The 11,868-nt window shown below is 37.7% G+C and overlaps 1 protein-coding gene across 1 annotated transcript in view; it reads left to right on the top strand.

The window, feature by feature from the left end:
- WARS2 (tryptophanyl tRNA synthetase 2, mitochondrial) overlaps positions 1–11,868 on the top strand; it is a 290,547-nt gene that overhangs the window by 112,554 nt on the left and 166,125 nt on the right. The gene's annotated exons all lie outside the window — the stretch shown is intronic.

Raw genomic sequence — 11,868 nt, 5'->3', positions numbered from 1 at the left:
CATCCATGTCCCTGCAAAGGACATGAACTCATTCTTTTTTTATGGCTGCATAGTGTTCCATGGTGTATATGTGCCACATTTTCTTTATCCAGTCTATTACTGACAGGCATTTGGGTTGGTTTGAAGTCTTTGCTATTGTAAATAGTGCTGCAATAAATATACATGTGCACATGTCTTTATACTAGAATGATTTATAATCCTTTGGGTATATACCCAGTAATGGGATTGCTGAGTTAAATGGTATTTCTGGTTCTAGATCCTTGAGGAATCGTCACACTATCTTCCACAATGGTTGAACTAATTTACTCTCCCACCAACAGTGTAAAAGCGTTCCTATTTCTCTACATCCTTGCCAGCATCTGTTGTTTCAAGACTTTTTAATGATTGCCATTCTAACTGGCATGAGATGGTATCTCATCATAGTTTTGATTTGCATTTCTCTAATAAACAGTGTTGACAAGCTTTTTTTCCCATGTTTGTTGGCAGCATAAATGTCTTCTTTTGAGAAGTGTCTGTTCATATCCTTTGCCCACTTTTTCATGTCATTCATTTTTTTCTTGGAAATTTGTAAGTTCTTTGTAGATTCTGGATATTAGCCCTTTGTCAGATGGATAGATTGCAAAAATTTTCTCCCATTCTGTAGGTTGCCTGTTCACGCTGATGATCGTTTCTTTTGCTGAGCAGAAGCTCTTTAGTTCAATTAGACCCCATTTGTCAATTTTCATTTTTGTTGCAATTGCTTTTGGTGTTTTAGTCATGAAGTCTTTGCCTATGCCGATGTCCTGAATGGTATCATCTAGGTTTTCTTTTAGGGTTTTTAGGATTTTAGGTTTTACATTTAAGTCTTTAATCCATCTTGAGTTAATTTTCATATACAGTGTAAGGAAGGGGTCCAGTTTCTGTTTTCTGCATACGGCTAGACAGCTTTCCCAGCACCATTTATTAAATAGGGAATCCTTTCCCCATTGCTTGTTTTTGTTGGGTTTGCTGAAGATCAGGTGGTTATAGATGTATGGTGTTATTTCTGAGGCCTCTGTTCTGTTCCACTGGTCTCTATATCTGTTTTGGTACCAGTATCATGCTGTTTTGGTTACTGTAGCCTTGCAGTATAGTTTGAAGTCAGGTAGCATGATGCCTCCAGCTTTGTTCTTTTTGCTTAGGATTGTCTTGGCTATATGGGCTCATTTTTGGTTCCATATGAAATTTAAAGTAGTTTTTTCTAGTTCTGTGAAGAAAGTCAGTTGTAGCTTGATGGGAATAGCATTGAATCTATAAATTACTTTGGACAGTATGGCTGTTTTCATGATATTGATTCTTCATATCCACGAGCATGGAATTTTTTTCCATCTGTTTGTGTCCTCTCTTATTTCATTGAGCAATGGTTTGTGGTCCTCTTTGAAGAGGTCCTTCATATCCCTCATAAGTTGTATTCCTAGGTATTTTATTTTCTTTGTAGCAATTGTGAATGGGAGTTCACTCATGATTTGGCTCTCTGTTTGTTATTGGTATATGGGAATGCTTGTGATTTTTGCACACTGATTTTGTATCTGAGACTGCTGAAGTTGCTTATCAGCTTAAGGAGTTTTTGGGCTGAGACGATGGGGTTTTCTCAATATACAATCACGTCATCTGCAAACAGGCAATTTGAGTTCCTCTTCTTCCTATTTGAATACTCTTTTTTGCCTTCTCTTGTCCGATCATGAATTTTTATAATACAAATTTTATAGTCATATATGTAATATATATTCAAAAAAAGATAGCACATTTATCTAGATATTCTAGCAATTTTTATTTTTAAGCTTCATCTACCTTGCTTTTCTTTAAATCATAAAACAAGCTTTAAAATGCAGTAATCACCATACACACAGTGCAGGAGTTCTTACTTGGGGCTTTGATTCTCAACGTTGATCTCTCTTAGTTTGAGAATGCCTAATATGTTCTAAACATCTTTTATGAGTTTGGAGAGTTTTCCACATTGTAACTCCCCAAAGTGGGGCCAGAACTCACTGTTCCAGGCTCCTTTGCTGCTGACATCAGAGCATGAGTCTTTGCATCCATGTGAGTGCCAGCTTGGAAGGTAATGCTACAAGGAGGTAGACATGCATGGTATCCATCTCAGGTGAACATGACCCCAGGAGCTCAATGACTGAGCTCCTAGCATCTAGTTCCAAGCATTATCAATGCAAGCTACAGTGTCTCTGCAAGAAGCAGAGTTGTTGCCAAGCATTGGCAGTGACGATGTTTTCAATGGAGCAGATTGTACAGTGTGATTTGATGTTGTTTCTGGCCTGATACTTCCTAAGTCTGCTTCTCTTACCCTCCAGGAGATTCTGTGAGTTGCTTTATATATATATATTTGCCTAAACTAACTAGAGTGGATTCTATTATTTGCAAGGAAGAACTATGCCTAATAGTATTACCTTCACCTCCATTTTACAGATGAAGAAATTGAGCCTTTTTAAAAAATGAAGAAAATTTCCTAAGATTACAACAGCTAAAAAGTAATGAGGCAAGAGTTAAGTGTAAGACCTTTGAGTCAAAGTCTAGGTTCTTCCTACCATGCCATGCTGCTATCTGGAAGATATGTACATATATTTTTACAAAGATTATTAATAATTAAATAAATAGATACTAGTATGGGATATCCCAGAGGAATTTAAAACTAAGATATTCCAATACTGACCATGAAGTCAGGTCATTAATAAAAACAAATGTTACCACTTCACAAATAATTACTATGTGCCAACACTGCCCATCAGCTGTGGGAGGGATCCCAGAGATTAACCACTCTCATTTATAGATGAGGAGCTTGCAGCCCAGAAACATGATAGAATTTTCCTATTTCAGTCAGTAGGGTAGAGTGAGGAGAGAAAAGCAATTTGTTGACTCCCTTTTCCTTTATATCAGTGGAGGGTGAAACCACTTATTAACCTGTTTAGAAATGCTTGTATCACACAAGTTCAATGCCTAAATGAAAATCTTATTTAAATGTTAGAAGAAATAAATATTGAATCTATGAGGAATAACCACATTTAAAATATTGCCAACCAGTTCCAGAGATACCCTAGACTACACTATCATCAGCCCTTCGGGGTGTGTAACTGAGAAGCCTAAAATAGCTTTTGAGAGAAACCTCATGAAAACATCCCCTGGGGAGCTGAGATCACATTTCCACCCAACTCTGAAACACAGGATTTATTTGACCAGCTTCGAGGCAAGAAAATTGTTCCTTCTGCAGAAATTGGGGAAAATGTGAAATCCCTTGTGAATCCATGGAAAAATGTAAGATTTAGTGTCTAAATGTTTTAAAATAAAAACATTTTATAGTAGACATTACTATCTCCATGTTCATAGATAATATTTTTTGTTTTAATAAAATCTAAGATGTGTTTTACCCTAAGGGCCATTTCTATTGAACCTGGAGGGGGAGAAAAAAACCAGCTTGAGTTATACAAGGAAAACTGAACCTTTACATTTCTGATTCGTTTCCCCTTAAATCATCCAAACATTGCTTTTTATGGGCTGTGTAATAGCAAAACAGTCTCTGAGAGGGTGTTAAAGCATTTCAAGCCTTGCTTCCCTTAAAAATAAAATAATATAAAATAAGTTTTAAAAGGAGGAAGCAGGCTTCAAGTGAATCTAAAGGGTTTACAAAAGGTCTCATCAGGCCAATATCTAAAATGTTTTAGTGAATTTTTAATTTAAAAAATTTTCCTTTTCCTGTTTAATAGTGGAATCTTGCATGAAGATTGCCTTGAATGCTTAAAATATGTCTTCCTATCAGAATAAGAATAAACTTGGTCACTAAAAAGACAGCACTCTGCTTTTCTCCATTAGAAATCACCGTGAGATATTTTAGAGTGAAGGAATTGTACCAATTTAAACCATATGCTTGTTTACATCTAATTTATCAGATAACTATTGGAAAATTTTACCTAACTAAGAGAGTCTTCTTTTTCACAACCATTGGGTGATTCAAATAGTGGAGTATGCAGTTCACTTAGGGCCAAATGTAGAATCACATGTTAATAGAATTTGACTTCTATTAAGACTTCTTCCTCCCTTTTTTATCTCTATTATTGAGATGACTGTTGAATGAAATCAGGTCACTTTTGCCTTAAGCTCTTTTTTATTTTAGTTCTCCCATGAGCCTACTTACATGAATAATAACTTAGGTAGTTTGGAAAGAAAGTCTAAGAAAACTAAGAATGGCCGGGCGCGGTGGCTCATGCCTGTAACCCCAGCTGTTTGGGAGGCTGAGGCGGGCAGATCACCTGAGGTCAGGAGTTTGAGACTAGACTGACCAACATGGAGAAATCCTGTCTCTACTAAAAGAAAAAAATTAGCCGGGCGTGGTGGCACATGCCTGTAATCCCAGCTACTTGGGAGGCTGAGGCACTTGAACCTGGGAGGCAGAGGTTGAGGTGAGCGGAGATCGTACCATTGCACTCCAGCCTGGGCAACAAGAGTGAAATTCCGTCTCAAAAAAAAACAATAACAAAACAAACGGCTAATATTGAATGAAGCATTTTCTCAAAAATAGTTTCAGACATTGCACTAGTTTGCAAAGCAGAAGAAATCCACCATACATTGTGCATTTCCAGGTAATTAGTGAGTTTTCCATTTGAAGTTTTAGCTGGTTAAATTTTTGGCTGCCTTGAATCTGAAGAAAGACTGGCAGAGATAACAACATAGTATTTTAAGCAGAAATCTAAGGAAGCCATTCAGAAATTCATCCATTCATTCCACCATGATTTATTGAGTGACAACTATGGGCAGGCAAGATGTTTGGGACTGGAGGTATAACAGCGAACCATGGAGACAGGTATTTTCAAAGAAATTGGATGACAAGAGATCTGTTTGGGAGGGCCATAGTTTGGTGACAACAAATACTGATTCTGGGACTCATTTGTAGCATGTTTTATAATTTCAGAGAAAGGAAACATCAAAGTGCAAATAGTGAGATCTCTTCATTTTCAGTCCTGTGATATTTGGCCAGTGTTTTGCATAGCCTGAAGAGCAATTCCTATCTGAGATCCAATAACTTCACTCACTAGAGCACATATGATACCCTGGAACATTTATCATTTACCTTTAGTGTGCATCTCACCTCTATTCTACTTGCTCCCAGCTTTGTGTCTCTGCCTCCTACTTCACTATGAAAACTGAAGTGATTGAACTTGTATTCTCCCAAGTCTTCTTTTTGCCACCTTCAAATTTATCTATGTCCTATACATTTAATGCAATTCCAATAAATAGTATCTCCAATATTTAAGAAGGAACTTGCAGTTCATGCAGAAAAATAACATGTGAGAAAACTCAGAGAAATCTTGAAAATAAAAATGAGAGATAGATAGTGTTACTAGACAATGCAATATATTTTGGAATTCCAATAAGTAAAAAAGTTTGATATTAGATAAAAAGTGAAAAATCCATGGAATAGAATAAAGAGTTCAGAAATAGATTCAAATTCTATGAAGGTTGGGCTTATGACAAAGGTGCCATTTCAGACTGGGTAAGGAAGGAAGGGAAGAATTCAAAATATGATGTTGGACAACTGGCTGACCACTGGAAAAAATATTAAAACGGTATTTATCTCATCAAAAATAAATTCCAGATGGATTAAAGACATAAATGTTAAAAATAAAAGATTTTGAAGAAGGCATGAGAAATAACAGGGACCATATTTACCTTCCTGTCTGAAACAACTAAGAAAAAAGACAAAAAAATACAATGATTTTAAACCATTAGACAATAGGCAACAAATGACAATGATCCTTGAGAGACAGGAAACAAACTATATGAACCCTATTATTGCCTCAGCCCACTGCCTGGAAAGAGTTTTGAGGCCACAGCATAGGGAAGGGGGAACCAGCTACAGCCCAATGATCTCAAGAAATTTAGGAGCTGGAGCTGAAGCTGAAGTCCAGGAAGGCCAAAGCAGCCGAAGCAAACAGGGCAGAGTACCAGAGAAAATCTGCTGTCCAGAGAGAGAGCCCTGGAGATCTTCAGAGGATCCCCTTGCAGTATTCAAATCAGTACTACTCAGCAAATGTGTGTGAGTAAACTAGTAGAGGACCCAGACACTGGGAAACAACCATCTGAAAGGACTAAAGAGAACAGTGTCTCACAATGGACTGGAAATAGTTCCTGTTCCCATCAACCAGACTGAAACACCTCAAAACTCAAAAGGCATCATGTAAAGTACTCATAAGAGTTTTGCCTCATGATTGGGGGGAAAATATCCCTACTAAATGCTTATCTGGTCTTGCCTAACAGCTTAAAAACAAGACTAAAATGAACCAGAAAAAACTCAAGAATATTCACAAGATTACAAAAATAATAAACATCCAACAAGGTAAAATTTACAGATCTGGTATCCACTAAAAAGTTACCAAGTAAGCAATGAAGCAGGAAAATGGACCCATAATGCCAGTGGTTAATTCTGACGAACCAAGTAGTAAAAGACTTGTTTCATTGTATTTCCTTCAGTCTCTTAAAATTATATAAATATATACAAATGTATTATATATTTATATATAAGATATATGTGTTTTATGTATGCAAATGTGCATTTATATATACTATATATATATATACACACACACACATCTGCTTCCTCCTGTCTACCTACTCCACAGATTATCTAGAAATATAGATGGAGAAAAAATATACAAGAGATGATAGCAGACATAGAGAATATAGTGAAAAGTTTGACAAGATGTCAATTGTGAGTACCATATGGAAAAGGGAAAGCAGAAAGAAATGGCTGAGATTTTCCTAGAACTCATAAAAACATCCACAGGTGTAAGAAGCAGCCCAGGACTGCCCTAGTGGGTTAAGGATACATATATACACATATACACACACACACATATATATATTATATATATATATATATAATTTGAAAGGATCTAAATGTTCATTAATGTGGACTGTAAAATTACAGTACATTTATGTTATAGATGCTATGTAGCCATAAAGTGTACTAAAGGAGCTATTTATGTCAGGATATGGACCAACCTCCTAGTCTCCAAAATATACTGCTAGGAGAAAAGGCAAGGAGGAAAGTAACACATAGAGTATGTCATCATTTGTCTGGAAATGGAGGTGGAGTCACATTCACACACAGATATAAATACCTATTTGGCTGTAAATGAACAAAACATTTCTGGTTTGATACACATAGAAATAAGTAATAATGGTTGCCTCTGCAGTGTTGGATAGGCTGGGTGACAGGAATAGAAGGAATATTTTGTTCCTTGCATATATTTTTGCCTCTGAAATTGTGCAGGAGGTGCGACTATCACCCATGTAGATCAACCAATAAGAAAATTTAAAAGCAAACCCCAGCACAATCAAAATGGCCTTCAGCTCTGACCAGTTAAGTCCTTTTCCCTTTAACTACTTTCTCTGGCCTTTTACAGTCTGTCACTTCTTGGAAAAACTGGGAATTGAGAATTTAAAAGCATGAGGATATCTTTCCTCTATAAGCATCAAACCCAAGGCTGGAGCTCTGTATGGGTTTGCAACAGACTGCTTTTAAATCCACAGGGTGGAGAATTTAGCTTATTTTTAAATTAGGTGGAATTCAGAAAAAAGCTGCCAAAATGATTAAATAGACTGGAGAGACTGGTTTATAAAGAAAGATGAAAAGAGCTAAATGTGTGTAATTTGGCGACATGACAGCAGGCCTGGCCTGTGGTTAACACATACAAGTACTGAACTTGATGAGTTCAAACACCAGGAAAGGAGCAGAGTAGTTGAGGATATAAGTAGGAGGAAAAAGGAGAAAATATGAAAAGAAAAACAAAGTGAACAGATACTCAAACAAAAGTCTTAGCCTGTCTGTCTCTATCTCTAGAGAGGCCTCTCCAGGGAAGCAACTGATGTCTTGTTTCTTGGATACTATCCTAGAACATCTTTACCTTCTCAGCAATTATAAGCTGAAACCAGCTGCCAGACCAGGGGTTAGAGGTCACCAGAAAGACTTTTATTCAACTTAAGCTCCCCTTTTGCACTGCCTTCTCCCTGATCTGGCACTTTGCTGTATTCGAGTGGCTACTTTGCTTCCATGTGCATAACCAATAAGGGGCAGACAGCCTTTTAGGGAGGAGTCTATGCAGAGTACATTGATCATTCAGTCATATGTCAAGTTTTACTGGGTGTCTATGATAGGTTTGAGAAAGAAGATTGCAGTTCCCTGCTACTATCAAGGAGTTTGTGGTAGTTCACAATAGTTCTATCAAGAAGGGATAAGTGAGATGGCCAGGTGGACACAGACCAGCTTAGCAGCAGCACTGTGAGCACTGTGCTGTGCATTGGATGGTCCCATGTCCCTAATCAGCCTCTCACTGAGCCTATCTCTAGAGAGTATTAAAAAGTCACACTATTGCTATGCCACTGAAAATGAGTACCATCAGGGGTGACTTTTCTTGCTTGTAATGTAACTACTCAGTCTCTTCACCTGCTATATCTAGTCTATTCCTTTTATTTCATATTCACTAATCCTTAGTCCATATTTATTTGGGCTTGCAAATTAACTTGCCAGAGTATATGCTCAAGGGTGTGCAAACTGATATGGGAGCATATATAAAAATCTACATTTGTATGTATAAATAATCATGCACAAGTCTGTATGCATTTCTGGATTCATATCTCTGTGTTGCTGTGTATATGAGAAAATGCACATATGGGTAAAATGAACGAAAAATTAATTTAAGAAACAATCTGGTAGGGATTCCAAAACTAATACATAAGAGAATGTTTTAAAAACCATTCTTGGTTTATGTTTATTTTAAATTTTCTCCATTTTTCAAATGAAGGAACTGAACTGTGGCTGGAACTTGATCCTGATGTGCTTATTACTGGCAGCATTAGGTGAGGCCATTCCCCTGTGGGCAGAGAGTAGGGTTGGAGGGAATAATCATTATAACTCTCAATTATTCTGGACAAGATGCAGCTTCTGGGTCAGGAGATGAAAAGTTGGCAGCTATGCCTTAGACTGTGGGTAAGGAAAGAATTACTTCTCTCTGGGCTCCGGTTCTCTTGTAAAGAGGCTCTGAGGGGTCCAGACATGCTAAAGGCCTTTCCCATGTGATAGAGAGAAGCTGAACTCTGCCATATGGAACTAGGGGAGGAGACAGGCTCATAGCTATGGTGCCATGATTAGGTTTGCCTACAGATTACAGAAACCCCAAAATAACAGTGACCTAAACAAAAAGTCCAGGGATACTGTGGTGGCTTCACTAGGTAATCAGGAACTCCATCTCCTCTCTGCTCTGCCATCCTTGGCAGCTGCTTCCAGCCTAAAGACCATCACATGTTCCAGGATGGCTGCTGTAACCTCTGTCATCACGTCCTTTTTTGGGCAGCAGAAAAGACAAAAAGGAGGCATCTCCCAGTTTTTTTCTGTTGTATTAGCCAGAACTTAGTCTTGCGACCATATGTAACTGCAAGAGAGGCTGGGAAAGATATCCTTATAGCCTGGTTCATCACCATCTTGAATAAAATTGTTTTTCTGTAACTAAAGAAGAAGGAGAGAATAAATATTGGGGGGAAAAGTGTTTCCTGCAACAGTTGGGCAAAAATGTGGCCTAGAGAAAAGACCGTAAGGATAGGTAGTTGCCAGCCGAAGCATAATTTTGGTATATGCTTCCTTTTGGTGATACCTGAGGCTGTACCAAAAAAGTGATACTAGCTGTTATAAGCTGTTCTTGGTTATGCTGTGGGGTATTAAAGAAAGTGTCTGTGTCCACTCTTGGGCAAAGGAGACAGCAGCACTCAGAGGCAAGTATGGTGTGTCTGCAGTGACCTCAGGGAGCACTGGCCCACAGAGAGAACCACAGAGAGCTTTCTGGAGCAACAAAATCACTTCATGCTCATAGGCAATGTGTCTGAGTCATGACAACTGGTGGGGAGGACACAAGCAAGAAACATCCTAGAGACTCCCTGGGAAATACCAGCTGTAACAATACCTCAAAAGTGGGGCTGGGGTCTTGCTGTCCCACAAGTGAGGGTTACAAGGTCAGTAAGCTGTGCTGAACCATGTATATGACCTCATTTATAACCATGGACAGGTAAGGCCAGGGGATTATTTGAGTGACAAGAAATAAAGAATATATTTCAGAAGTATTTGTTTTGTAAAGAGAGAGTTGGTTAAGAAAATGTGGATGCATGCATTTTAGACCACGCTTCAGCTTTTTAAAGTGAACACCAATGAGTGAGCATGATGATTTTCAATGCATATTTCATGGAACTCTCTAGTTTCATGAAGTGAATCAGAGTGCCTCCAAGACCAGAGAGAGACCAATGGGCTAGACTCTGGTCCCCAACCTATGCTGATGACATCATATTCATATTATTAGATTTCAACATAACTTCTCATTTGAAAAATTATTTCTACTGGCCCCACCATTAGAAATTAATGGTATAGGTATTAAACTTAGTAATGGTAATCACCTAACAATGTTGATCTCACTATCTTAAACTAAGAAATACTGCAGAAATGCTATTTAATAAAAGGAAATAGATATGTTAAATCTGCTCCTCTAAAAAATTCCAGTCTATCAAGGATATAGAGAAAATGAAACATTTATACATTGTTGGTAGGCATGTAAATTTAGTTCAACCCCTACGGAAAAACAGTATGGAGATTTCTCAAAGAACTAGAAATAGAACTACCGTTCAATTCAGCAATCCAACTACTGTGTATCTATCCAAAGGAAAAGAAATTGTTTTATCAAAATTTACCTGCACTCATATGTTTATCACAGCACTATTCACAATAGTAAATTCATGGAATCAACCTAAGTATACATCAATGGTTTACTGGATAAAGAAAATGGGGTACATATATACCATGGAATACTATGTAGCCATTAAGAAAGAATAAAATCGTGTCTTTTGCAACAAAAAGGGTGGAGCTGCAGACAATTATTCTCAGTGAAATAACCCAGAAATAGAAGATCAAATGTTCTCACTTATAAATGGTAGCTAAATGAAGGGTACACATGGACATAAAGATGAAAATAATAGACACTGGATGCTCCAAAAGTGGGTATGGTGGGAGGGGACTGAGGTTGAAAAACTGCCTATTGGGTACAATATTCACTATTTGGGTAATGGGTTCAATAGAAACCCAAACCTCACCATTGTGCATCCATCTAACAAACCTGCACATGTATCCCCGAATCAAAAATTTGATAAATAACAAACAACAACAAAAATTCCAGCCTATACCTACATGAGCTGAGATATGCAATATTGGTTACCATGATTAATTCACTAACAAAGGTTCTAGACATCAATCAAAACGTTTACGAAAAGAAGGGATTCTATATGAAGACAGGCTTTGAAAATTCTATTTTTTTAAAAAAAATTTGTTATTATACTTCAAGTTCTGGGATACATGTGCAGGATGTGCAGGTTTGTTACATAGGTATACATGTGCCATGGTGGTTTGCTGCACTCATCAACCTGTCATCTATATTAGGTATTTCTCCTAAAGCTATCCCTCCCCTAGTCCGCCACCCCCGTCAGGTCCCAGTGTGTGATGTTCCCCTCCCTGTGTCCATGTGTACTCGTTGTTCAACTCCCATTTATGAGTCAGAACATGTGGTGTTTGGTTTTCTGTTCTTGTGTTAGTTTGCTGAGAATGATGGTTTCCAGCTTCATTCATGTCCCTGCAAAGGACACGAACTCATTCTTTTTTATGGCTGCATAGTGTTTCATGGTGTATATGTGCCACATATTTTTTTATCCAGTCTATCACTGATAGGCATTTGAGTTGGTTCCAAGTCTTTGCTATTGTGAACAATGCCACAATAAACATACATGTGCATGTGTCTTTATAGTAGAATCATTTAT

The sequence above is a fragment of the Macaca thibetana genome, chromosome 1 (assembly GCF_024542745.1).
Source record: "Macaca thibetana thibetana isolate TM-01 chromosome 1, ASM2454274v1, whole genome shotgun sequence".
Classification (NCBI taxonomy): Eukaryota; Metazoa; Chordata; class Mammalia; order Primates; family Cercopithecidae; genus Macaca; species Macaca thibetana.
The sequence above is the reverse complement of the archived record's forward strand: the minus strand, read 5'-3'. Positions and strand labels throughout refer to the sequence as shown.